Genomic DNA, 21,775 nt, shown 5'->3' on the forward strand with positions numbered 1-21,775 from the left:
CTTTAATGTTAGTATTTATTTATTATGAGTAAAATATATAAATGATCATTCAATTATAGAATATTATTTTATTAAGTCTTTAACTATTAAAAAAATAAAACGGTCATGTGGTTATAGGGAGTTACTTTGTTGAGTCACTTAACTATTAAAAGTTATAAAATGATCACTCGACAATTTATTATGTTCCAAGCTTATTCTTTTTCGTTAAAAATTTGACAATAGTCTAAACTGTACGTTAATCTGATGATTGAGATATGATATAATCTGATCTTATAATATGGAATGACTAGCACATCTCAATCAATAGGTTAACGTCTAGCTTAGACGACCATTATTTTTTTAATAAAAAAGGATGAATTTAGAATATAATAAATAGTCCAGTGACCATTTTATAACTTTTAATAATCGAATGACTCAACAAAGCAACTGTCGAAACTAAGAGACCATTTTGTAACTTTTAATAGTCAAGAGATTTAATAAAATAAAATCTTATATTCAAGGGATCATTTTTGTACTTTATCCATTTATTATTTTATAGTTTTCTTATTAAAAACATTTGAGTGGGAATTGTGGTATAGATTATGAAAGTTCGACGTGTAATTTTTTTATGGCTAAAATTATGTATTTTTAATAATAAAATTAAGTTATTTTCAATATTATAGAAATAATAATATTAATTAAGTTAATATTCCATCGGTATTTATGTTTCGATCTAAAAGAAATTTATACTTTTTATTAATTTTGATTTTCATCTAATCGGTAAGCTTAAATTTAGTATTTATTTAACATTTAAAAAATTGTTATTAATATTTACATTTTTAAATGAATTTTAATTAATAAATAAATAATATTTAAAATCAAGTAGATCCTAATTGACACGTCCATTAGATAAGGCAAGTAAATTTTCAAACGTCTACAATGCAAACACACGTGTATACGTAAATATAGGTAACATTTATTCATAAATATATTTTTTTACAAAATAAATATATGTTCCCTGAAATTATCATATATTTTATATTTTTTAATGTAATTTTTATAAAAAATATTTATTTTTGTCTCTTGAAATTTTATAAATTTATCTCTTTTTAAAATTTTAAAAGTTCCTCAAATATAAAATCTTACGTTCGTCCATTCATATATGTATTTTAGTTTGGCTTACTATTACTCCCTAAATTATGGTTTTTTGTATTGAGTTGTCTTCTAAAATGTTTTTCAGGACCATTTGTCTTTTGAAGTTGAAATAATTACTTTATTTGCCTCATTTCGTTAATTTCGTAAAAAAAAACTACATATTTAGTTATTCTACTACTCTTTTTTTTTATTAATATGAGGTAAGTACAAAATAGTATATGTTCAAAGATAACTGTTAACTAATTGATATTGAATGCTCACACCCCAACATTCATTGTGTTTGAACTCGGGGCCTCAAGGAATAACAATAATGTCTTTACCACAAAGATCGCTTGGTTCGCTCCACTCTACTAGTCTCACGATTTTATTTTGATCACCTAATTATTTTCTAAATTTGTAATATATAAAAATTCATTTATATCACATATTTTTTATTTGACTCATAAATTTAATTTATAATAATTAATAATATATTAAGTTTTTTGTACTTAAATTTTAATAAAAATATTAAATATTAAGTAAAAATACCATAAATATTTTTAAAAAATAAAAATAACAAGTCATTACTCATTTATAAATATATGTTTTAGATAAAATTTATATCTCGTATTTTAAATCATACTAATATTGAATAAATATAAAATATATTTATATCAAATATAAAATCAACTTAATTTATGAATAGATTTAATTTATAATATATTTGTTTCAAGATACAAAACTATTTGAAAAACAATTGCTTGTAACATATTTTATGGTTAGACAATAATATTAGTTTTGAAAAAATATTTAAGAAGAAAGTAACCCCAACCAACAATAAAGAGAAATCCCTAACCTGAAGCAAAGCATTGTGTAATACCCCAAATATCAAGTTAGTGTTTATAGTGAAAAGATTTAAAATTTGGTGGGTTAAGTTGAATAAATTGAAAAGTACAAGGATTGATTTAGGAAATTGTGTTTAAGACTTATTATTAAGAATGAAATAATGGAGGGGCATTATAGTCTTTTAGAAGGAAATGAATTTAATATTAATTTCTTTTAGAGATATTTAAGTGTTGAATAGGTGAAATAAGAGGATTGTAATAGAGGCACCAGTGCTCGTACAACCTGAGTCGAGTAAAGACTATGTAGTTTTTAGTTATGCATCTCAAAATGGGTTGGGATGTGTGGTTATGCAAGAAGGGAAAGTTGTGGCTTATGCCTCGAGACAACTAAAAACCCACGAGAGAAATTACCCAACACGTGACTTAGAATTAACAGCGGTCGTGTTTGCTTTGAAGATTTGACATCATTATCTGTACGGCGAGCGGTGTCATATTTATACATATCACAAAAGTCTAAATTACTTGTTGACTCAAAAAGAACTAAACTTGAGGCAGAGAAGATGGATCGAGCTTTTAAAAGATTATAATGTGATCATCGATTATCATCCAGGGAAGGCTAATGTGATAGCTGATGCACTTAGCCGAAAGACTTTTGTAGCTTTATGGGCTTTGGATGCACATATGTCGTTAAAGGAAATGTCACCTTGATTACTGAGCTTAAGTTATAGCCGATGTTGTTGGATCGGATAAAAGAGTTGCAAAGACAAGATGGAAAATGTTTGGCAAGAATTGCACAAGTAGAAAAAGGTGAGACCAAAGACTTCGAAATCAGGACTGATGTATGTTTATATTATCGTGGAAGACTTTGCATTCCAGATAATGAATAACTAAGGAAAGATATTCTCTCTGAGGCACACTATAGTCCTTTGATGACACATCCAGGCGGGAATAAGTTGTATTAGGATATAAAGAGTCGTTATTGGTGGTCTGGCATAAAAAGAGTTATATAAGTGTTTGTTGTAAAATGCCTGACGTGTCAGCAAGTGAAAGCTGAACATAAAGTGCCTTCCAGATTGCTGCAACGATATCCATTCCTGAATGGAAGTGGGAACGAGTAACTATGGATTTTGTTTTCGGGCTACCTTAGTCACCCAGTAAAAATGACTTAATATGGGTAATTGTGGATAGATTGACCAAGATAGCTCACTTTATTCCATCTCGGATGGATTACTCGATGGATAAATATGCAGAGTTGTATAAAAAAAAGATAGTTTGGTTTCATTGAGTACCTATATTGATCGTATCCGATCGAGATCCAAGGTTTACTTCAAGATTCTAGAATTTTTTACACGAGGCATTGATACTCGATTGAATTTCAGTACGACTTTTCATCTGCAGACAGATAGTCAGTCAGAGTGAACTATTAATGTATTGGAGGATATGATGAGGGCATGAGTGTTTAAGTTCAAAGGATCATGGGAAAGATATTTGTCTTTAGAAGAATTTTCCTATAATAACAATTACCAATCGAGTATTAAGATGGCTCTGTTTGAAGCCTTGTATGGGAGGAAATGTCGAACACCATTGAATTGGTTTAAGCTAAAAGATCGAAATCTAGTTGACCCGGATTTAATAAAAAAAATGGAAGATAAAGTGAAAGTTATCCAAGATAATATTAAGATAGCTTCCGATCGAAAAAAGTCTTATTTTGATCTAAAGAGAAAAGAGATTGGATATCAAGTGGCAGATAAGGTATTTTTGAAAGTATCACCTTGGAAGAAAGTATTATGGTTTGGGCGTAAAGGAAAGCTGAGTATGAGATTTATTGGACCTTATGAGATTTTAAAAATGGTCAGACCAGTAGCTTATTAGTTAGCTTTGCCTCCCAATATAGACAAGATCCACAATGTTTTTCATGCCCCAAATATCGGGTCAGTGATTATAGTGAAAGGATTTAAAATTTGGTGGGTTAAGTTGAATAAATTTAAAAGTACAAGGATTTATTTGGGAAATTATGTTTAAGACTTATTATTAAGAGTGGAAGAACATAGGGACATTATAGTCTTTTAGAAGGAAATGAAATTAGTATTATTTTTTGTTAGAGATATTTATTAAGGGATAAATATGAGAAAAATCATAAAGCTAAAAACTCTTCTTCTTCTCATCCTTGTACCTCCATAGCAAAGGTAAGATTTCTTCAAGTTGGCTTTTCCTTTCATTTTTTGGGTTGATTTTAAAGCCATAAGTGATATAAAAGCTAAGGAATGCTTAAGAGTGAATAAAACTAAGAAATTAATGATTCAGTAAAATGGGGTTTTAAATGATTTGATGAAATATGATCAATTATTGGAGTTTAAAAGCATTTTTCCTTTTCAAAGATGTAAATAACATATTTGGATCCTTAGAAGTGATTGAAAACATGTTTGAAATTTTGTTGTGATTCTTAGTTTTGAGTGTTCTTTGGAGATTTTGGATGTTATAAGGATTTTTGGATGTAAGATAGATTGGATAAGTGATAGTGAGTTTAATGGTATGGTTGGAGATAAGAGTAAGAGATTTAGGTGAAATTTGTGTAAAATTCGAAGTAAAAAAGGTAAAATCTAGGTAAGGGTATCAGTACTGGAAGAACAATACTGATACTATAAGGTTTTTATTAGAGGATTTAGATGAACAATATCGATACCGATTTAAAGAAGTATCGATATTGAGGTGTATGTATTGATACAAAGAGGAAGGTGTCGATACCGTAATAAAAAATGAAATTACAGAATGCTAGAATGGTATCGATACCGAAGTGGGTATCGTTACCATAAAAGAAAGTATCAATACTGTAGGATGGGTACTAATACTATTCAGTATGAAATGTTAAGTTAGGATGAATTTTAATAGAATTCGAAATTTATGGTACTTTTGAGTATTATTAATTTGGATAAGTGTTAGTAAGTATACTAACATCATATTTGTATGTATGATTATGGATGCTTGTGTAGATCGTAATCAAGCTCTTGAGTCAAGCAAACAGAAAGACAAAGATAAAGTAGCATAATAGTCGGACATCATTAAGCCATAATAATAAGGCATACCAGGTGAGTGCATTTTTATTTACTTATATGAGATGAGGATGACCTGCGATGAGCCAACCTTAAATGTTTTGAAAAAAGTATGATTTATAGTATTTTGATATAATTTCATAATGGTTATGGAAATGATTTTATGACTAATTTTAGAGTATGAATTGCTCTAAAATGAATGAATGAACTTTTATATGGTTTTTAATAGTTATTGATGTTTCAGAAATAAATGTTTAATTTGTGAATTGGACTTAAAGGCCCATTGCATCTGCATTGAGAGTCATAAGTGCATTTCGATATACAATGTATATGATGGTTATCAATTGATTTTATTTAATGCATATGTTGCATTTTCGTATCAGTACTATGTGTACTTTCGGCACTAGATGTGCAACCATGGTATTCATAATGAGTTTGTGAATTACCATTTTGACATACATTTGTGTATGAAGGTTATCGATCGATTTTGTTTAATACATATGTTGTATTTTCGTTTCAGTACTATATGTACTTTCGACACTATGTGCATCATGGAATTTATAATAAGTTTGTGAATTTCCATTTCGGCACTTAGGTGCAAAGCATGTACCTTGCATTCTCATTCAACATACATTGGGTAAATAAAGAATTATATGGAAATATACTGAATTGTAGGTATGTTGGGCAAACTAAATATTGTTTTGCAGGTTATGGGAGTGAACTTGGTATACCAAGCCAATTTATGTATTATTATGATTTATACAATTTAAATTCGTATTTTGATAGTTTATGATATACTTATGTTTAGGTTATACCTCATTTGTATTATTATGCCTCACTAAGTGAAAACTTAGCTTGTGTTGGTTTCACACGTAGGTATTAGTACGAGCGGAGTAAAGAGTGCAGCTGATATCATCAATCCAAGGTTGCCTTATCAATAACTGTATGACAAATATGTCTACTTTAGATATTATTAGATGCCATGTAATACACCTATGAAAGTGTTCTGGAATGTATTTGACTTATGATGATTGTAATATTTAATATGTTATAACTTTAGGACTATTTTACATGTTGAAGTTAACGAATGTTTTATTATTATATTAAAATGTTTTATTTATAGAAGCAAAATTTTATGGGTTTACAAATAAGGAAATGTTTTTAAAAGTCATGTGACACTTGTGAGTTGTGTACGGAAACATATACGGGAAATGGGTGTTACATTTATTGGTATCAGAGCTGCAGGTTTAATCGATTCTCGACCGAAACCGAGAGTATTTTACTTTAAAATGGTTTACATGCCACTAAGATGTCAAGGTTAATGATATGGTGCAATTAGAATATGATTGATGTCACTCCTTACTAACTTGAATGTTATCATTATGTATGTTCTACTAGATGTCGGAACGAATTCGTGGAGAGCGACTGATCAAGAAGTTAGAGAATGGTCGGGTTGCGAGAGTAATGAAGCTAATAGTGAGCATCAGATCCAGTCTGAAAACGCTAGTGCACTGGTACATCAGAGTATGCTAGTGCCAAAGTTTGGAGCTTTTATGCAGGCTCTCGATGTAATTTTGACTTGATTTCAACCTCCTCCTCCCCCCCAATACTCCTCTAGTACCACGGATGTTGATTCTAAAAGAGCTGAAAAGTTTGGGAGCTCCTGAGTTCCGGGGAAAAGAGGATGAAGGTCCTATAGATGTTGATGTATGGTTAAACGACATCAAGGTGATGCTGGAAAGTATTCACCGCTCAGATTCTGAAAAACTGCGGATTTGTATCTTTACTTCAAGGATTAGCTCAAGTGTGGTAGACAAATACTACGATGTATGCACCACCTGAGCAAGTGACCTGGCAGTTCTTTCAAGATGAATTTAAGAACAAGTACATCGATGAGAATTTAGGCGGGCAATGCTGCTAAAGTTTCTTAATCTAAAACAAGGTGATCGGGCAGTACATGAGCACGAGGCTAAGTATAACAAGCTGAGTCGTTTTGCTATTGAGGTAGTTCCCAATGACAAAGATCGACGTGATTTGTTCACCGAAGGTTTGAAGCCTAATTTGAAAGAGATGATGTTGACTTTAAACTTGCCTAGCCTGTAATAAGCTATAAACTAATCTAAGGCCATTGAAAGAGCTCAAGAGGAGACTCTAGCAGCAGGTTAGGGTATGCAGACAGGAAAAAGAGTTGGAACATCCTCAACTTCTTATCGTGCTAAGAGAGGCAAGGGTTTGAGTTCCTGATACAATAATAAAGATGGTTTTGCTGCAGCTTCGCAGAAAAATAAGCAATCACAGTATTTTGCTACTAGTTTGGGTAGAGCATATGGAGAAAAAATTACTCCATGTCAGACGTGTGGTAAATTTCACCGTGGAGTATATAGATTTCTCAATGGATCTTGTTTCCAATGTGGTTAAACTGGTCACTATGCTCGAAATTGTCCTAAGAGACACGGGGATAATTCAATGCAAACTGAGAGATCAGTAACAACATCTAATAGAAGAAGAGAAAGAGGTAAATCCAGAGGACAATCTGAGTAAATTCTATGACAAGAGACTTGGGGAGTAGCCAGAATTTATAATATTAAGACTAATGAGGATCAGGATGACCCATAGATTTTAACAGGTACATTTCATCTTTTTGATGAACCTGCATTTTTTTTGTTGACCCTGGTTCTACGCACTCTTATATTAGTACAAAGTTGATTAGATATAGAGGAATTCCTTTAGAACCAATCTTTAGTGAGATGATAGCGGTAAACCCTATGGGTCATAGTGCAAGAGTAACGTAGGTATGTAGAAAATGCAAATAAAGATTCAAAGGGTTGTGTTCCCAGCAAACTTGATGGAATTTCTTTTGATGAGTTTGAAATTATATTGGGCATGGATTGGTTATCTCTACATCATGGATGGGTTGATTTTTCGCAAGAAACGATTAATTTTGAAGGATGTTGAAGGCTCAAAAATCATAGTAATCAGTGAAAAGTGAAATTACCATCCAATGTGACATCAGCATTGACTGCAAGGAAAATGATGTCGAAAGGGTGTTACACATTGTATTCATAGAGTTACCAAACGTAAGTTACCCCTATTTTCTTAAAACACTTACCTCACTTTCATTCTCACTTAACTCCCGGGGTTTTTGAAACTTCAGGATAGGGATTAAAGTTTTTTTTTTCCTTTCCAGGATTATATACCAACTGTGTTTGATAATTTCAGTACCAATTGGCTGTGGATGGGAACATTGTTAATTTGGGCTTATGGGATAATGCAAGTTCCCAACAAGCTCCGGAGAAAGAGGAAGGGCAAATAGAGGGGTGGGGAGGCCATCGAAGAGAGCGGTGGCAGAATCGAGGGGCAAGAGATAAAGGGAAAACATGGATAATAAGGTGGTGAAATTTGGGAGGTAGTGGAAAGGCTAGGGAATGAGGTAAAAGGTAATTAAGAATGTTTTATAATGTCAATAATAAAATACTATACCATAGACTCCATTATTTTGAAGAAAAAGAAGAAGATAGAGAAGAAGAAAAAGACATCCACATGACAACTTACTCACGTGTTTTTTTAATTGCCAACTCATACTTCTGTTAATGGGTTAACGGAAGTTAACGGTTGAGGGACATGAGCCAGACGAATCGATAACATAAGGGACCAAGCGCATTTAATTAAAAAACTGGTTATCAAAGTCGATCAGAGCAAAAACAAAGGGGACTACTGGCATAGTTTACCTTTAGTTTTAAACAAGATCATTAGAGAATTAGAGATATATCAAAATGTTTGAGGTCTTTTTGACTTACTAAAAGCCATTAGGATAATGAAGCCAAAATCTTCAGGTATTAAATTTAAAAGTTATAGTAAGTTATAATATTATATTATATTATACTTAAAAGTTTTTTAATTCACCATACACTTATTTAAAGCTTATATGATGTTTGGCTTTTGTTTTAATAGCATAGTGGTGGTCTACATTTGGAGCATAGACTCCCAAGCTTCAAAAGTTTACTATAAGAGTTCTTTGTCTCACTTGTAGTGCTCCGATTACGAGTGGAATTGGAGTGTTTTTCAACTAGTAAGAAACTCTTGTTTGTATAATTTTTGTCACATGTTGTAACACTTACTGTTTCATTACTTAATAACATATATAATTATTGCTTCTTACAGTTTCATACGAAGAATAGAAACATACTAGCACAAGGCCAATTAAATGATTTGGTGTTTGCAAAATATAATCGTGCACAGACATGTCGATACCAAAAAAAAAGACATCATTGATCTTATTCTCTTGGAAGTTGTTGATGAAAGTAATGAATGATTACTTGGAAGATGGAAGATACACTAAAAATGAAGATGATTTTATGTTTAAAAATGATGACTTGACATGGAGTCAAGTTAGTAGAGTTATCGGAGCACACAGTCCTAGCTATTTGATTAAAGCATCAAGGATTATAAATAAAAGTTTTGCACATTCCTCCAAATTTAGGAAGGGAAAAGGTGTATCTTCTAGCTCTATTTCTAGATTGTCTCCCACTTTGACTTCGACTCCAATGCATGACAATGGTGAGATAGAATAGCATATTTGTGAAGATGAAGAATAAGATGACAATAATAACGATGGTTACGATGATGATGATAATTTGGGGTGAGGATGTAATGATGTAGTTATTTGTTGCTTTGCTTTTTGTTTAAGTGTCGCAATTCAAAACATTAAGATGATGATGTTTACTTTGCTTTTTATTTCTTCTATTTGAACTATGTTTTTTTATTTAGTTTGTGTGTTGCTCATTGTTATTTGTTAGTTGATAGTGCAATGATATTGAATATTTTGATCTTTCAATAACTATACTATTATTTAGAGTATAAAATATAACTTACACTTGATTTATATCATATAGAACAAACGGTGTGCCATGCATACGAAAGTCGTGTGCCTTGTACCTATGCTTCAAGGACATTTTATGCCTTGATGCACCGTATGCTCTTAAAAACCAAGTTCAAGACCATAAGGAGAAGAAATATCATCCCTTCAACTTGACCCCCTATAATATCTTTTTGCTTCCACACTTTTTTTCTCTCGCAACTTAGGGCAACACTTATCAGCATGTCCAAAAATACCACACTCAGAGCAACAAGGGGGTATTGAGGTAACTTCAACCCTGCTTATACCATATTACCTGTTGAACCATGTTTTATAATATTTTGATATAACAAATTAAGGTAAAATATTTTTGGGCTTAATTCAATTTGTTCAAAGTTTTCAAAAGATTTCAAAAATAATTCAAAGTTTATTAACTAGAATTTAAGCACAAAACTGCTTTTCAAAGTACAAAGTATCGATATTGTACTTACGGTATCGATATTGCATGAACAATACCGATAATGTTCATGTAATATCGATACCAAATGTAAGAGGAGTATCGATACTCTCAAGGTAGTATCGATACTATCAGCTTGCTCAAATTCCATAATGCAAAATAGGTATCGATACCCAAAGGAGTATCGATACTACCTTACATAGTAGTATCAATACCCAAAGGAGTATCGATACCATGATCTTAGTATCGATACTGATCATGCCTAACAGCTAGTACCGACTAGTTTATTTAAATATAACAAAGGAAGTATTGATACTCATTAAAGGAGTACCGATACTCCATGTCCTAGACAATTTTATTTTGCAGAAAAATGATCTCTATCGGCTCTTAATCATCCCCAAAGTCTAGAAACAACCACAAACTCATTCCAACATATAAAAACAAGTTGAGGACACTTGAAGAAGGGTTAGAACACCTATCCAAGAAATCAAACACAAGAGAATAACTTTTTATTTCTGTTTTCCTTTCTCTTGTAAATATTAGTGTTTAGTGAGCTTAATTTTGTAAATATTAATGATTTCTAATACCCGATCCCTAGCAGTTGCATATACAAAGAGAAACATACATATTTGCACCACTCACAGGAGAATCCTTATCCAATAATAGATTAACAATTCGCTGCATAACACTGAAATTAGGGGCATTGCCATTGAATTGCCCACTAAAGAATACCACTACTCAAATATGTCTTCCTCAAAAACTGCACGAGGAGGTCTAACTAAAATCGAACCCTCGACATTTGACGGAGGAAAGAACTCAAGGGATTGCTCATCTGCCCCCACAAAGAGTTTCCTCTAGTCCAAGAATCACTGCCAAATTCACCAGACATAAGATTTTCCACATCCAATGAAATCTCAACACAAAATCAAATCTATAAAGAAGAAACAACAAAGATAGAGTAGAAAATTTTGGACTCGTTAATCTTGCTGACGTACACCTAAAGAGAAAATAAAGCGTATGACATCCTTTTCTATTCTAAAATTTCTAATATACTAGTTTTTACTTAATTTATATATATCATGTAATTATGTTACAAAAAAAATATAATATTAGATTGATGGTTTATATTTAAAAAAATTATAACAGGTTTATTGTTTTGGACATTTAACTATTTTTTCCTTTAAAATTATCATTAAGCCGAAATTTTTGTTCCATTTCGATCTCATTTTTAATTCTCAAACTCAACCAGGTTTACTACCTAAATTATATATATGTATGCTTAAGGCTAAATTTATCATAGCATTAATGAAATTATGTTATTTGTACTTTAATGTTATTGACTTTTATGTAAACAATTGATTATTTGTTTAAATATAAGATTTAAATAAATAGTTTAAATAAAAAATTATTAAAAATTAATTGATATGGACTTTCAATATTAAAAGTTTAACTCTAATTTGATTTGATTTATTTTTTAAATTCATAATATAATAATTCATTTTGTAACGGTTGGTTTATATTTAACATGGTTGATTGTTTATATTATATTAATAATATTTTTTGTTTATTTTTTAACGGCGAAGATCAAATGAGAACCAAAATTTAAGTTTAATGATTATTTTGAGAAGAAAATAGTTGGATGATCAAAACAGAATAATAAAAAATAATTAAGTGACTAATAATTTTATTTTTTAACAGAAACTTAATTGAATATGAATTAGGTCCTGTTTGGTGTGGCTTTCTAAAAGCATTGTTAGTTGAAAAGTTTATTTTGACCACAAAATCAATGTTAAACGGATGAAAAAAACACAGTGCAAACGATGGTTTCAAATCAACCGCAAAAGCTATGATTTTTATATTTTTCATTTTCAACTTTGCGTTTGGAATCAAATTATAATTTTATCCTTACTAGTGCATGAGCTTCACTCAGTTATATTTTACATTTTAATTTAATAATTTAATATTAACATGATGTCTATAATAAAAATTTTATATTTTTAAACTCACTTTTTAACAATAATTTTAAATATTCAAATTTTAAATTACACTTTTCAATAATACTTTTAAAAGATATTTTTTACAATACTCTTAAAAATCACTTTTCAAAAGTTCTATCAAACTGACTCTTAGTGAGAGAATTAAATTATTACATATAATAATTAAGAAGTAAAGAATAAGAAAAATGTAATTTATTGCAAAAAGCATGGATAGAAAAGCGATTTATTATTTTTTTCAGGAAATGAAAATCCTCAATTCCGTTGAAGGTTGCTTAATAAGTTTGCTTTTTTCCCTCATCGGAAAAAAAGTTAAATCTGGAAGGACACATACAAATTAAGAAGTAAAGAATAAGAAAAATGTAATTTATTGCAAAAAGCATGGATAGAAAAGCGATTTATTATTTTTTTCAGGAAATGAAAATCCTCAATTCCGTTGAAGGTTGCTTAAATAAGTTTGCTTTTTTCCCTCATCGGAAAAAAGTTAAATCTGGAAGGACACATACAAAAATGTTATTTTATATAGAGAAAATAATTTAGTGATCAAAAATGCCTTATAATATACGATTTTAATCAATTTTTTTTGGATTTGCCAAAATGACCAACAAAATCGCAATGCGAAATAAAAATCACAACGCGATCTCCAGAATCGCAAATCAGTTCCCAGAATCGCAATGCGATAGTACAAATTAGCATTGCGATTTTCCAGAATCACAACGCGAATATGAAAATCACAACGCGAACATATAAATCGCAACGCGATTCTGACTATCGCAACGAGTATCCGTAAAATTGCAACTCGTATCCGTAAATCGCAACGACAATACGTAAAATCGCAACGCGTATCCGTAAATCGCAACGAGAATACGTAAATCGCAACGCGTATCTGTAAATCGCAACGAGAATACGTAAATCGCAATGCGTATCCGTAAATCGCAACGACAATACGTAAAATCGCAACGCGATTTTTAAAGCGCCATTAGAATCGCTACGCGTATTTTATTTTCAAATTCCAAACACGAATATTAATTATCGGAACACTGAACCGTCCACAGTATATCCCGTAATCGCAACTCATAACCTAAAACCTAAAATCACAACTCAGTCCCATCTCCATCTCTCATTCTCTACGGCGAAATCCGTCCCCATTTCCAAAGATTTCCGTCCCCATCTCAGACAAAATCCCTCACAACCATTCACGGTCAGAAATCCCTCACAATCATTCAGAAATGGAAAATCAACCTCCGAGGGTTATTTTTTTAATTATTTTTATTTTGAAATTTTTGCATTATTTTAGGTTTTTCATATTGAAATTGATGATAAGTTTACTGGTAATTTCAATAATAGATTAACCATTTCACTTAGATTTCTTATTAAATTCATTCGATTGCTGCCAATACAAACTGCTAAAGTTTAGTCTTTAACCCTGTGAAGTTAGTATTTATCTTTGTTTTGTCTTTTGGTTGAAGTAATGCAATCCATTAAAGTTTCAATTTGCAGAAGAAAAATAGTTTCTAAACTTAAAATCGTAACATGAAAATGAAAATCGCAACACGAAAATGACTATCGCAACGAGAGAAATCAAAATCGCAACGAGAGAATCGCAACGTGAAATGAAAATCGCAACGAGATAATCGCAACGCGAAACCAAAATCGCATTGCGATTTTCATTTCGCGTTGCGATTCTCTCGTTGCGATTTTAATTTCGCGTTGCGATTCTCTCGTTGCGATTTTCATTTCGCGTTGCGATAGTCATTTCTGCGTTGCGATAGTCATTCTCTCGTTGCGATTTTCATTTCAACCAAAAGAAAAAACAGTGTTGCAAATTTTAGTTTCAAGAATAAACTACTACTTTATGTTTATTTTTTGGTATATCTTCATGTAGTTTTTGGTATATCTAACTTGGTATGTTTATTGTTTTTGTATAATTTTTTTCGGCTTCATTGACATTAAGGAATAAAGTTAGCCTAGCCACTACAATTGTTTCGAAGCTTTCACCTGCACAAAGAAATTTGTTTGAGGAAACCTGCTTCGGGCCATGGCTGAGAGTACAGCATCCGGGTGGAGATGCTAATTTGACCCATTTGTGGCTTCAGACCATGACTAGCGATCTACCGACAGTATACAACGTGGTGAGGAAGAGATATGGTTTCATTTTCCACCGGCGTATACTTGTTTTGGGCGGAAGGAGTTATGCTTAATCACTGGTCTATGATTCGGACACGATGATGTAGGCCGGTACACTCGTCATATCACCCGCCCATCATGGTTATCCCGGGTTTTTCCTAATGAGTCAATAGAGAAGCCGAACTTACACGTCGACGACCTGAAGAAATTGTTTAATAAGAAAGATGGTTTTACTCGAATGAATGACGTCGATGTTGTCCGAGTATGCCTTCTAGTACTTTTGTATGCCGGCTTTTTAGGCAGAGAGGCCATACAACATATTCCTCAGGAGCTAATATTATTGGTAGAGGACCTAAATCCATCTCTATCTGTTTTGATATGAGTTACCGACCCAAGATTTTTCAACTTTAAATTGTGACAATAAGCCGGCAGTTGGGCAAACGATGCTTCTGGCGACCCCCTCAATAATTTCAAGGCATAACATTTGGCTCTCCAAGCTTGAGAATATGAGATACTAATCTTGAACCGAGCATTCATGTCAGTCATAATTTCATGTCCCCGATATACCCTACCATTCAAAAACATTAACTCAGCCAGAAAACCACCCAATACCTTTTTGTTTACCTGTCTATGGTGAGGAAAAACTTGGGTTCTTGAACATGTATGTTTATCAATAAAAGTCCTAACTTGAAACATTTCGCAATCTTTTATTCTCTTTGCAATCATACGCCACATACAGTTTTTGTCAATCATACACCTTGTTTCGAAACGATCTTTGCTTGATTTGTTAACTTTTAGTTGATAGCCATCTTCCACACATTTCGTATACAAAGCTATCTTCAAGTCTTCATTTGTATCAAAACAATCATCTTTCTTGATACGAATAATTTTTGTGTAACAATCAACTGCTATCTTTACCAACTCTTCTTCCGGTATCTGAAGTAATTCTGGCATATTCCAGTTATACTCCTGTGGTATTTTCTTCGGGGACTTTTCTTTGGGATTTCTTCTTCTTCTTTTTCTTCTCAATGTTTATGAATTACAGAATGGATGTTCAACATGTTCATTTACAGTCGTAACTTCCTCCTCATTATCATCAACAACATCTTCCTCGACAACGGCTGTTTCATAATCAAAATTCGGGTATGACCAATATCAAAATCATTACACGCAGGTCTGTTTCTTCTTCTGAAAAATCATCAAAATCCGAGTATGACCAAGATCAAAGTCTGGGTATTGACCAAGATCAAATTTCGAATACTGACTAGTACTCACAATTTTTTCTGTTGGCTCATCATCGTCTAACTGGTCAATACGAAAACCGGAATTTGGTGCTGAAAGTTGATTGGGATTTGGATTAGGGAAAGGTTGTGGGTTTTGTGATTGTGTTTGGTATTGGAAATATGGTGAAACAATATTTGCTTGGTGATGAAATTGTGGTGGAACCATTAAATTTTGAGCACCATAAATTGGGGTTGAAAACTTAGTTGATTACTACCCTACTGACCAAACTTCACTACTTCTAGGTTTAACAACATGCAATGTAACATCATCACTTGAAACACTAATGTAAGCAATGAATCGTTCAACATCTTCATTGTCGGTTAACAAATAAACTTTACAATTTCTCTGATAAGATAGCCTAAATCTACTTAGGGCTCTAAATTCAATTTATTTGCAAACAAGTACATTAGAGTTTATAAGTTAACTTTTTTAATGACAGTTTTAGTTGAAGATTCATGGGTAAAGGCATATATGTAAAACACCATGAACCTTCCCCTGACCCTCCAAAACACAAATCTATCCAAACATGATCAACATTAGATGATTTCATTATTGTAAATTAATTTACTAAACAAACGAGCTACGAACTAAAACCTGTTGCCGGATGGGGAAGGATGTCGTTGGATATAGGAACGGATGTCGCCGGAGAGTGATAGATGGAGATGGAATGAGTTGCGATTTAGGGATTTAGGTTATGAGTTGCTGCTGCTGCGTAGTTATATACCCAAAACATTTGTGTTGCGAAATTAAAACCTGTTGCGAATTCAGAAATCGAGTTGAAAATTTGAAATTCAGTATTGTGATAGTTAGAATCTCATTGCGATTTACTAAATCGCAACGCGATTACGTAAATCGCAATACGAATACGTGCGAATACGTATTCGCATTGCGATTTACGGATACGCGTTGCGATTTATAGATACGCGTTGCAATTTTACGTATTGTCGTTGCGATTTACGAATACGCGTTGCGATTTTACGGATACTCGTTGCGATAGTCAGAATCGCGTTGCGAATTTATATGTTGCGTTGCGATTTTCATATTCGCGTTGCGATTCTGGAAAATCGCAATGCTAATTTGTACTATCGCATTGCGATTCTTCTTAAAATCGTATATTATAAGACATTTTTGGTCACTGGGGTTATTTTCTCTTTTATATATATATAAAAAGGATTCATGAATGTTATAGGTTGTTCGGTTGTACGGCAGCGAAATTAATATTTTTAGGAGAAAGAAATAATATTTTAAATAATATTTTATTAAAAATATTAAAAAAATATTAACATTTCCGATAATTTATTTTCTTAACCTTAAGCTTTATTTTCTTATAATGCTTTGAATATCATAATAATGTAATAATCTAGAAATGAGCGTCAAACAGATGGAGGAGATTCTGGCCGTAGGATTTAATGTAATGGAAACGGATAGGAGAACAATCAACATCGTTTTAACAACAATTGTGGGTCTCAATTTAGTACATGTTTGGCATTTTGACACATCATGCCATGTTCTGTCGAGTGGAATTTTCCTGTGGGAAACATGTTTTAACTAGCGTTTCGTTAATAATTTCCCTGTGGCGAGACAAAAATTGTTAGGTAAAAGTTGGTAGGTCTGACCTACACGGCACCGTTTAACATAGGTTTTGGACCAAAGATGATTTGAGGGAAGTGGGTAGGGCTCGCACCTATAAAATTTTTGAATTTTTTATATTTTATATTTTATTTTTTTATTAATAATATATTTTTCTCCTTAAAATATTATAAATTTTATTTTTTTTAAAATTGGATAAACTACATGTTTAATACATAAACTATCACTTTTATTTTGTTTTAATAACTAAAATTTACTTTTTATTTCATTTTAAATTTAGTTGTTAAAACCCTATCAACAAGAAAATACTTTATCACTTAACGCCCGCCGACGAGGTTTTAGTTGTGGTGGCAACTTTATGATTTTAGTATTTTTTTTAATTCTAAATTTAATGTTGATATTTTTAGAAGAAAATATTAAAAAAAAGTAATCTTAGTAAGTTTAGAATTTATGATCTAAAATACTATGAAAGAATTAAAATGGGCAATTTGACAAATCCATCAATTTTTTTTGTTTTTATGATTTCAGTAACTTCATTGATTAGATACAAATTTTAGTATATATATAATATTTTTTATATTAGATGTGGACTCTCACTCATTATATATATATATATATGTTTTTGTTTAAAATTATTTATATTCAAATTCAAATATTTTTTATTATAGTTTTTTTATGGTAAGCATTTATGTGTTCGAAATAAATATGGGAAATTTAGTAAATATTTAATATTAGTTTAACTATTACATCACCACGCGTCAAAGCAAGTGTTTAATTGCAATAATAAAGACCCAAGAAAATTGAAAACCCTTGTTCCACCGACACAAGATAGCAAGATTAGGATTAATCTCTTCCTTATTAGTAGAAACTTGACCCGAATCCGATTATCCGAATTAATTTATCTGACTCAATATTTGATATTAACAAGAGTATGATAATCAAATTTGATCTGATACTCGATCCATACCCGATCCGAACTATACTCGATCTAAAATTTAGCGAAACTGAAATTAACCAAAATCAAAATTAACCAAACCTAAACCGAAATTAACCCGAATCAAAAGCAACTCGAACCGAAAGCAGCCCAAACATATTGAATTTGATAAAAGTTATTAAACGATAAAAAGTTATTTTCAATAATAAATTAATTTAAATAAAATTGATAATTTATTAAAAATGTTATATTTATAATAAAATAATAGAAAGTTTAAGAGGAATATAAAAGTAAGAATTTAATTGTAAGATTAAAAATAGTAATAAATAAAGTTTACTTATCTTACTTGTTATAAAAATATTAGATTTATAATAAAAATAATAGAAAACAACTAAAACAAAGGAAATAATATTAGATTTATAATAAAAATAATATAAAGTTTACTTATGTTACCAGTAAAACTTAACAAATAGAGTTATGTATTATTTTTAAAAATTTAATAAAAATATTAAATTTATAATTAGAAATAAATTTTTAATAAAATTTTTATTTCTTTATCAAATAGTTCTCATTATAAACTTTTCATACGAGATTAATATAAAATTTTGATAACAAATTCTAACACATATTATAGGATTGTATTTGTGTCAAATTATCATCTCTAAATGATGGTTAATTCAAAATATTGAACGATTGAGAATTGAAATTAAAGATAGATAATAAAATTAACAAATATGAAGGCATATTTTTACAAGTATATATTAATTATTGTATATATACTTAATTTTGATTAACTCATAACCTATTCAACCCGAATTGGCTGATATAAAGATTGACCTAACCGAAAATCAAACGATCCGATATTGACCAGACCCGAAATTTAATTAGTCCTGTATTAACCCGACCCAAAAGTCAATTGATATGGTATTGACTCTACCCGATATTGACTCGATCCAAAAATCAACCGATCTGATATTGACTCGAACCGGAAAACAACTGATCCAATAATCATCCGACCAAAAAATTAAGCCGATCTTATTCACCGTACACCCGAACTAGATTCGAACCATATCCTATCTGGTCCGAACAAAATTGAATCGAATTTAATCTAGACACGAAATTACCCAACCCGAAATAACCCTACCCAAACCTGATCTGAATGACCTGTTTGCCACTTCTACTTATTACTTCTATTTATTGATACAAATAATATTTTTCATCCTGTTTGAGGGTGTTTATAGGTATTAAAAATATGTTTCATTTTAAAATATTATATTTAATAAATTCTTTTTAATGAATTAAAAACATAATGTACTATTTTTTTGGCACAAAAACATAACATAATATATTATTTGTATTTTTATATTGCATTGAGACATTCTAGTGGACTAAAATGAATAACACCTTCTCCCGATTGAATTAGAGTGATTATAAGATAATATATGTTTGAGAAAATATTCAATCGTTTGACAATTAACGCTCAAACACTCCTACAGATGTCATGCTTGAATCTATAATTTCTAAAAATAACAACAATCCTTTTAACCATTGAAATCGTTCCGTTGATGCCAATAATACGTTTTTAAATAAACATAATTAAAAGAAATCCCAACTTTGTGTATAACCTATGAGAGAAAGAGTTGTATTAACAAATGGAGTGATTATGTTGGGTTGTTGCTCTAATACGTAATGATTTAGAGGAATTTTTTTTAGTACAAATATTTTAAGCCTTAATAAAAAGAATTAAATGAAAAGGATAGGTATTACACGGGTTATAAACAAATTGTGCATGGACAATAACCAATGATACAAGGATATGAAATGATTTTGTCATGTACCCACGTCTATCTCAAACACCACTCTGTCCCTTTCATACTCTTGAATTTTAATAATAACTAATATGTTATCACTCACACCCGTGAGTGAAATGAAATTTCAAATTTAATGAAGTTTATTAATAATAGCTAATATGTTATCATTCACATGAATTATTGCATGTACATATTAAGACTTTTATACTACTAAGTCAATGATAAAGATATTTCGGTGATTTTATAACATAATGGTATTTTAGTATTTTTAAGCACCTAGAGTCTCAAATCTAGTTACTAAGCCTTAAAGGTATCTTTTACTTATTTCTTAAAGTTTTAAGACTCCAAAACCAAATTATAAGCCTATATCAATCACTTTATGCTCACAATGATATTTTGGCAATTTTATACATATAAGTATATTTTGATAATTTAATACACATAAAAGGATTTAACACTTAAGACTTTAAATCGGATCTAAAGGATCATTTTAGGAGTGTTAGAAGACCTAAATTAAGCACAAAAAAGATATTTTGGATTATTTGGGCTGAAAGTAGTTTGAAAAGCCATAATTGGACTCTCGTTCTAAAACCCAAGGGCCAGTCAAGAAATCAATGGATTAGTTCTGAAATTAAGGGCTTAGTTTCGACACTGAAACTCAAAATCACAAGAATTCCCCCAAACTTCAACTCAAAGCCTCCAAACGCTTTCTATACTATGCACTACATGAGTTAATTAGCAAATTTAATTGAATGTGTAACACATCAAAACATCATTTATAACATTACATTAAATCATAAATCATGTAAAGTTAGGTGTGTATTGTTAGAATTAAATCATAAATAAATATAAAAAATTAACTATGATCTAATTATGTCAAATCATCAAGAATAAAAATACTATATGCGGAAGCGTACCTGGATTAATTGATTGATTGAAATCTTTGAATCTTTCTTTGGTTGCGGTCTTCCAAGAAGATAGAGTTTCCTTAAGTAAAACTCTCTGACGGGGATAAGAGTAAATACGAGATATTTCTTGAGGACCATGATCCCTTTATATAGCTGATTTAATAATCCACTATTGTTTATACTTGTAACTTTGTCCCTCATCAAATTATAATTAAAACTTTAATAGTATCTACACTTTTATTTCCATGACACTTCTAATACCTTATGACTTTATAACATAATTGGTCATTTAAATTATGTAATATTTTATGAGAATACTATACATTATAAATATGTGCTCATAATTATGGATTTTAATCTAATAATATCCCACTAGGGCAACAGATGTTTCATGATAAATGTATAATTTTATGAGCTCAAACTTTGTTATCATGCAATAGGTATTTTACATTAATCTCATCCATCAACTATTCCATATAGAATCAAAACAACATTTGACATATCAATCATGACTAAACCTAATAATGATTACATATACAAACGCAGTTAAATGACATATATCAATCATTGAGTATAGCATGAAAATTACATGCAATGTGAACTGCTCATGTCTATTTCCAACTGGTATTCTTTAAACGTTAGTAAGATCAAATTTTATCAAACCAGAGCATGGATAAACGAAAACAAACTTTATTTTTGTAGAAAATAACCTTAAAATAAGTATCCTTAGATCGAAGTAACTGAAATTGTGTTCAAAACACACGAGCATTTTTAAAGTTACAAACTCCCACTAAAACTGAACGTCTT

This window comes from Hibiscus syriacus, unplaced genomic scaffold, assembly GCF_006381635.1.
Source record: "Hibiscus syriacus cultivar Baekdansim isolate YM2019G1 unplaced genomic scaffold, ASM638163v2 tig00110384_pilon, whole genome shotgun sequence".
Lineage (NCBI taxonomy): Eukaryota > Viridiplantae > Streptophyta > Magnoliopsida > Malvales > Malvaceae > Hibiscus > Hibiscus syriacus.